The sequence below is a fragment of the Orycteropus afer genome, unplaced genomic scaffold (assembly GCF_000298275.1).
Source record: "Orycteropus afer afer isolate SDZICR_OR568_19922 unplaced genomic scaffold, OryAfe1.0 scaffold00059, whole genome shotgun sequence".
Classification (NCBI taxonomy): Eukaryota; Metazoa; Chordata; class Mammalia; order Tubulidentata; family Orycteropodidae; genus Orycteropus; species Orycteropus afer.
This window is the reverse complement of record NW_006921646.1, coordinates 81,203-89,324: the sequence shown is the minus strand read 5'-3', so window position 1 is coordinate 89,324 and position 8,122 is coordinate 81,203. Positions and strand designations below refer to the sequence as shown.

The following is an 8,122-nucleotide window of genomic DNA, read 5'->3' as shown; positions in this document are numbered from 1 at the left end:
GATAAGTTCCCCCACCCAGGAATGCTGTAGACCTTCCCCAAGATACTCATAGTCTCAGATTATCTACAGAGCTGAGGGTCTGGGGCTGCTGTCCCCTGATGCATCTTTCTGGTCTCCTGTGTCCACTCCTCCAAGAGCGGGGCAGGTACAGACGGGGTGGTGGTGGGACCACTGACCTGAGGGGGTGCGCTCTTTGGTGGATTCTTCTGATCACTCCCACCATCAAGGGCCCCTTGCACCTATAGAGAAAACTGCCAGTCGGAAGTCTTGGACTGGCACCCTTGGCACATCCGTTTGTGTCTGAGTAATCGATCTGTTCGAGAAAAACACTAATGACACAGTTCACATTGGTAAGGCTTTTCACCACTGTGCACACGCTTGTGGCGCTCCAGGTGGTATTTGTGGATGAAGCACATGTCACATATATCACACTCAAATGGCTTCTCACCAGTATGAATAAGGGTGTGTCTCTTGAGGTGGTAACTGCTCCTAAAGGCTCCAAAGCAGCGTTCACAAATAAAATTTTTTGGAATCTTTACTTGAAAAGAACCATTTTGTTCCACTACCACCACCTTTTTAACAGTCTTTTTTGAATGAGAGGCCTCAACCAAGCTGTCATCCTCTTTGTGGCTCTGGGACTTATCGCTGTCTTTTCAGTGGCCCTGACTAGAGCACCTCAGCACATCAAGGCTACCTGCCCGCCCGCCATTCTCAGCCTGCTTGCTGGCAATCTGGCTCAGCATCATCTTCTTGCTGGCTGCAGTGGGTCCCAAACTCACACCTGCTAGGCCTTCACAAGCCAGGAGTCTTGCCTGAGCCATGCTGATTTCTCACTTAATGTAACCCAGAAGTTCAGGAGTTTCTTGATTCACTTTTCCTTAGACAATGTCGTTTGAAGAAAGAACCGTCACCATATCACTGTAACGACTCCTCTCTGTCCCTTCAGTCCTGTTGCCCTGTTGAACTGCCTTTGCCCTCAAATAGAATTTAGTGTCCTCCAAAGGAAAGATAGGTGTTTGAAGAATCCCTGGATTCCACCTGGCTCCTGCCTATTGTTTGAAGAAAAAGAGTCTGCTGGTCTTGCTCTTCCAGTTGAATTCTCTTGTTGAGGCTCAAGATCTCTTTCAGAAATCTGCCAGGCATGGTTTCCCACTGTCTCCCTCGCAGCACCTCCTCCAGGCTCCAGCACACCGTGCCAACCTCGCGGTCGCCTCTGCCCCTGCCGGGACCAACGCAAATGTACAAACACCAACCCGGGGCCTGTTTGCCTGGAAGCACTTTCTGGGTAGTGATTTTAAATGGAATTTATTTTCCCGATTTAGAATTTTCTTTGTTAGTGAAGAAGAATCTGACTGATTTTTGTATATTGATCTTTGTACCCTGCAACTTTGCTGAATCCTTTTATTAGTTCCAGTAGTTTTCTTGTTGAGACTCTAGGATAGTCTATATATAGAATCATATCTGCAAATAGAGATATAGTTGACCAATGCAGGGGCAAGAGTGTCCCTCCAACCCCCACACAGTTGAAAATCTACACATAACTTTTGAATCCCCCAAAACTTAACTACTATTAGTCTACTATTGACTGGAAGCCTTAACAATAACATAGATAATCATTTAACACAACTCTTGCCTTATAATAATAAGATTTATCACATGAAGACAGTCACACACACACATATAACACACAAGTATATATTAACTGTACAGCACGATGGTTATTTAAAAACTCACTGCCACTGAGTTCATTCTGACTCATAGTGACCCTCATTGGGTTTCCAAAGCTGTGAAGTTTTTCAGAAGCAGACTGCCTTATCTTTCCTCCATGGAACAGCTGCTGGGTTGGAACCACTGACCTTCTGGTTAGCAGCCAAAGTCTTAACCACTACACCAACAGAACTCCTTGCTGACTATTTACTATTCATCAAATGGAAATGGATCACCCAAAGATCTTCATCCTTCATGCTGAGTAGGCTGAGGAGGAGGAGGAGAAAGATGATAGGTTGGTCATGCTGTCTTAGAGATAACAGAGATGGAAGAGGTGAAGGAAGTGGAAGGGGAGGCAGGAGATGCAGGCACATTCTGTGTAACCTTATGGAAACAGATTGTAATTTCTGTCTGAACTTTTTACCTTTCCATTTCTCTAAAAATGTTCTTTTGTTGTTAGGGGCCATTGAGTCAGTTTCTACTCATAGAGACCTCAGGTACAACAGAGCAAAACGCTGCTGGGTCCTGCACCATCCTCACAATCATTGCTATCAGTCCATCTCATTGTGGGTCTTCCCTTTTTTGATGACCCTCTATTTTACTCAGCATGATATCCTTCTCTAGGGATTGGTCTTTTCTGACAACATGACCAAAGTATGAGAGACTAAGTCTGGCCATTCTCACTTCTAAGCAGCATTCTGGCTGTACTTCTTCCAAGACAGATTTGTTAGTTATTCTGGCACTCTATGGTACATTCTATATTCTTTGCCAACACCACCATTCAAATGTATCAATTATTCTGAGGTCCTCCTAATTTATTGTTCAAGTCTCACATGCATATGAAGCTACTGAAAATACCATAGCTTGGGTCAGGCACACCTTAGTCTTCAAAGTGATATCTTTGCTTTTCAACACTTTAAAGAGATATTTTGCAGTAGATTTGCCCAATGCAATACATCATTTGATATCTTGACTACCACTTCCATAGATTTTGATTGTGGATTCAAGTAAAATGAAATCTCTGACATCTTCAATATTTTCTTCTGTGTTTATCATGATGTTGTTTATTGGTCCAGTTGTGAGGATTTCATTTTCTGTATGTTGAGATGTCATTCGACCGAAGGCTGTTGTCTTTGATCTTCTTCAGTTAAGTTCTTCAAGTCTTCTTCACTTTAGCAAGCAAGATTATGTCATCTGCATAATGCAGGTTTTTATGAGTTTTCCTCCAATCCTGATGCTATATTCTTCCTCATATAGTTCAGCTTCTCAGATTATTTCCTTAGCATATGGATTGAATAAATATGAGGAAAGGATACAACACTGATGCATACCTTTTCTGATTTTAAACCATTCAGTATCCCCTTGCTCTGTTTAAAAAAATGCCTCTTGGTCTATGTACAGGTTCCTCATGAGCACAATTAAGAGTTTTGGAATTCCTATTCTTCACAATGTTATCCATAGTTTCTTATGATCCACACAGTCAAATTCCCTTGCATAGTCAATAAACATCTTCCTGGCATTCTTTGCTTTCAGCTAAGATCTATCTGACATCAGCAATGATGTCCCTCATTCCACATCCTTTTATGAATATGGTTTGCATTTCTGGCAGTTCTCTATTGATGTACTGCTGTAAATATTTTTATTATCTTCAGCAGAAGTTTACTTGCATGTGATATCAATGATATTGTTTGATAAGTACTGCATTCTTCTGGATCACCTTTCTTTGGAATGGGCACAAATATAGATCTTTTCCAGTCAGTTGGCCAGGTCTTCCAAATTCCTTGGCACAAGTGAACAAGCCCCTCCAGTGCTGCATCCATTTGTTGAAACATATTAATGGGTATTCCGTCAATTCCTGGAGGCTTGTTCTTTTGCCAGTTCCTTTAGTGCAGCTTGGACTTCTTTCTTCAGTACCATCAGTTATTGATCATGTGCCTGAAATGGTTGAATGTCGACCAATTCTTTTTGATATACCACTCCTCGGAAGGAAGGTTGGGCAATCCTACTTCCGTAGTGATACTGCCTCGGAAACCCAAGGAGGGGTCGCTATGAGTCGGGGCCGACTCGACGGCACATAACAACAACAACAACAACAGTGACTCTGTGTATTCCTTCCATCTTCGTTTGATGCTTCCTGCATCTTTCAATATTTTACCCACAGATTCCTTCAATATTGCAACTCGAGGCCTGAATTTTTTTGTTCAGGTCTTTCAGCTTGAGAAATGGCAAGTGTGTTCTTTTCTTTTGGCTTTCTAACTCCAGGTCTTTGCACATTTAATTTTAGTACTTTACTTTGTCCTCTTGAGTGGCTTTTGAAATCTTCTGTTCAGCTCTTTTACTTCATAGTTTCTTCCATTCACTTTAGCTACTCTCCATTCAACAGCAAGTGTCAGAATATCTTCTGACATCCATTTTGATCTTCTCTTCGTTTCCTGTCCTTTCAGTGACCTTTTACTTTCTTTATGCATGATGTTCTTGATGTCATCCCACAACTTGTCTGGTCTTTAGTCATTGGTAATCAATGCATCAAATTTATTCTTCAGGTGATCTCTAAACTCAAGTGGGATATATTCAAGATCATGCTTTGGCTCTCATGGGCTTGTTTTGGTTTTCTTCAGTTTCAACTTAAACTTGCATATGAGCAATTGATTGTCTGTCCCACAGTCAATCCCTAACCTTGGAACAATGGTTTTGTGTAGTTCTGACTGATGATATTGAGCTTCTCCATTGTCTGTTTCCACAGATGTAGTTGATTCGATTCCTGTGTGTTTCATCTGGTGAGGTCCATGCATATAGCCACCATTCATGTTGTTTAAAAAAAGTATTTGCAATGAATAAGTTGTTGGTCATGCAAAATTCTGTCGTGCAATTTCTGGCATCATTTCTATCACCAAAACCGTATTTTCCAACTACCAATGATTCTTCTTTGTTTCCAACTTTTGCATTCCAATCACCAGTAATCATCAATAAATCTTGACTGTATGTTCGGTCAATTTCAGACTACAGAAGTTGGTAAAAATCTTCAATATCCTCATCTTTGGCTTTAGAAGTTTTTTTGCTGAAGATAATTTTATTTTCTTGTAATTTGTTTTATTGTGCTTTTACAAAGTTTACAGAGCAAGTTAGTCTCTCACTCAATAGCTTCCACACAAAGCAATCCTTGACATTGGTTGCATTCCCCATGATGTGTCAGCACTCTCCCCATTTCCACCCTGGGTTCCCAGTTTCCTTCGTTGGACTTTTGTAGCCCTTCCTTGCTTCTCATTGTTTTTGGGGAAATGTTGTCCTTTTGATCTTGCATAATTAATTGTTCTAAGGAACTTGTTCCTATTGGATGTTATTTTTATTTTTATTTATTTTTAAAAAATTTTCAGTATTCCCTCCCCTCCTCGCCCATCCCTGGTAACCAACAAAGAAAAAGCTTCCTTCCATATATAAACCTTCCCTTGACTTTTTACAGTAATGAACTAATACAATATTTGTCCTTCTGTGATTGATTTATTTCACTCAGCATAATGTCCTCCAAGTTCATCCATGTTATGTGGTGTTTTGCAGATTCTACATTATTCTTTTTCATTGTGATTTGGGTGAAAGTTGACAGAGAACATTCATTTGCCATACAGCAGTTCACATACACTTTGTCTCCTGACATTGACTGCAATTTCCCACAATACAACAGCTCTCTTCCACTTCCTCCCCATAGTTACCTCTTCCCTGTGTCCTTCCCTCCCATGTACTCCTGCCCCCTAAGCTGTCTCCCTGTACATACACAACCCTTCTATTCTCACATGATTGTTCTCTCCAAGGAGTGCATATACCTAATGTAAATGTTCAGCTCATATGCCTGGAAGCCGCAGGAGTGGGTTCAATTCCAGACCTGAAGGGCAGGTAGGGACCGTAGTCTCAGGGGTTCCATCAGGCTCTATCAGACAAGCAAACCTAGTCCTTTTTTTTTTTTTTTTTAAATGATTTTGAGTTTTGTTTCACATTGTTCTCCCACTCTATCCAGGATCGCTACATAGATCCCCCTCTGAGTGGTTGACAGTGGTAGCCGGGCACCATCTAATTATTCTGGTCTCATAGACATGTAGGCTGAGGACTGCCAAGTGTGCTGGTCCCTTGGAATAATTGTTTCCATGAGCCTTTGGTTTTCTTCATTCTTCTTTGCTCTGGATGAGGAGAAATGCATCATTGCATTTAAATGGCTGCTTGTAAGCTTTTAAGATCCCAGTTGCTATTCACCAAAGTAGGATGTGGAACAATGGTTTTGTGTAGCATGTTATGCCAATTGACCATGTCCCCAGTGACCATGGCCCTGAGCCCACAGGTCCAACTACTCACTTTCTACGGGTAGCTGGCTGTGGCCAAGAAGTGACTACAACCTTGTCCCTTGTCAGCTCTACTATATACCTGGAAATTCTTACAGAATATACAAATATACTGGTAGAAACATTGTCTGCCAAACCTATATATGGTCTTGGGCACCCCCCCCCGCATAGATATACCTAATTGTTCAGCCTGTCCACCCATCTATCCACCTGTATATCAACACTTGCCATCACTGACAACATAGTACTGTATGTGCAAAAGGGTTCATCTTTGTTGTCTGTACCTCCCATGCACCTCTCTCTGTCTTTCTCTTCCTGAATACCACCATGTTGATCACTAACATTTGGTACATTGCCCTTCCCTTCACCCAAATCAATAATTGTCTCTACCTATCTAGCAGTGTTCCCTCCCCACCCCTCCCACCCCTGGTAACCAACAAAGACAATTTCCTTCCATATATAAGCCTTTCCTTGACTTTTTCCAATAACAGACTAACACAATATTTGTCCTTCTGTGATTGACTTATTTCACTCAGCATAATGTCCTTCAAGTTCATCCATGTTATGCAGTGTTTTGCAGATGCTACATTATTCTTTAGGGTTGCATAGAACTCCATTGTGTGTATGTACCATAGTTTGTTTATCCATTCCTCTGTTGGTGGTTGTTACCATCTCTTTGCTATTGTGAATAGTGCTGCAATGAAGATGGGTATGCATATATCTGTTCTTGTCCTAGGTCTCACTTCTTTAGGATATATACCTAGTAATGGGATTGCTGGATCAAATGGTATTTCTAATTCTGTCTTTTAAAGGAATAGCCAAATTGCTTCCCACAGTGTTTGTATCATTTTACAGTGCCACCAGCAGTGTATATGAGAATCCCAGTCTCTCCACACCCTCGCCAGGATATGTTTTTCTGTCTTGTTGAATTTTGCTATTATTGCTGGGGCAAGATGGTATCTCATTGTCATTTTGATTTGCATCTCTCCAATGGTTAATGATTGTGAACATTCCTGCATGTGTTGTTGGCTGCCTGAATATCCTCTCTGGTGAAGTGTCTATTCATGTTTTCTGCCCATTTTTTAATTGGATTGTTTGTCTTTTGTTGTTGAGGTGTTGGAGTTTTCTATAAGTTTTAGAAATAAGTCCCTTGTCAGATATGTTGTTGCTGGATATTTTTTCCCAATCTGTAGGTTCTCTTTTCACTCTTTTGGAGAAGTCTTTTGAAGCACATAAAACTTTAATTTTTAGAAGACCTATTCATCTAGTTTATCTTCTCCTGTTTGTGCATTTTGGGTTATGCTTGACAGTCTATTTATGTCATAAGGTAGGCCCCTAAATTTGTCCCTATTTTTTCCTTGAGGAACTTTATAGTTTAAGGTTTCACATTAAGTCTTTGAACCATCTGTAGTTAGTTTTTGTGTATGGTGTGAGGTATGGCTCTTGTTTTATTTTTCTGCAAATGGATATCCAGTTTTGCCAGCACCATTTGTTAGAGAGACCATCTCTTCCTCATTTAATGGATTTCAGCACTTTGCCAAAAATCAGCTGACCATAAATCAGTGGCTCTATTTCCAGGTTCTCAATTCTATTCTGCTGGTCTATGTGTCTTTCATTGTACCAATACCAGGCTGTTTTGACTACTGTGCCTGTATAGTAGGTTTTGAGATCTGGGAGTATGAGACCTCCTTCTTTGTTCTTCTTCTTCAATAATGCTTTGCTTATCTGAGGTCTTTTTCCTTTCTACATAAAATTAGTGATTTTTTTTTTTCCATATTCTTAAAGAATGTTGATGGGATCTGGATTGGGATTGCATTGAATGTATAGACTGCTTTGGGTAGTATTGACATTTTCACAATATTCAATCTTCCTCTCCACAAGCATGGGAAGTTCTTCCATTTATGTAGATCTCTTATGGTTTCTTGAAGTACTGTTTTGTAGTTTTCTTTGTACAGGTCATTTGTATCCTCAGTGAGATTTATTCCCAATAATTTTATTTTTTTGGTAGCTATTGTAAATGGTATTGGTTTCCTCATTTCCTTTTCAGCATTCTCCTTGCTGGTGTACAGGAATCCAACTGATTTTTG

General features: G+C 40.5%; 1 pseudogene; it reads right to left on the bottom strand.

The window, feature by feature from the left end:
* Window positions 1–239: 239 nt before the first annotated feature.
* Window positions 240–821, bottom strand: LOC103195695 (annotated as a pseudogene).
* Window positions 822–8,122: the final 7,301 nt, after the last annotated feature.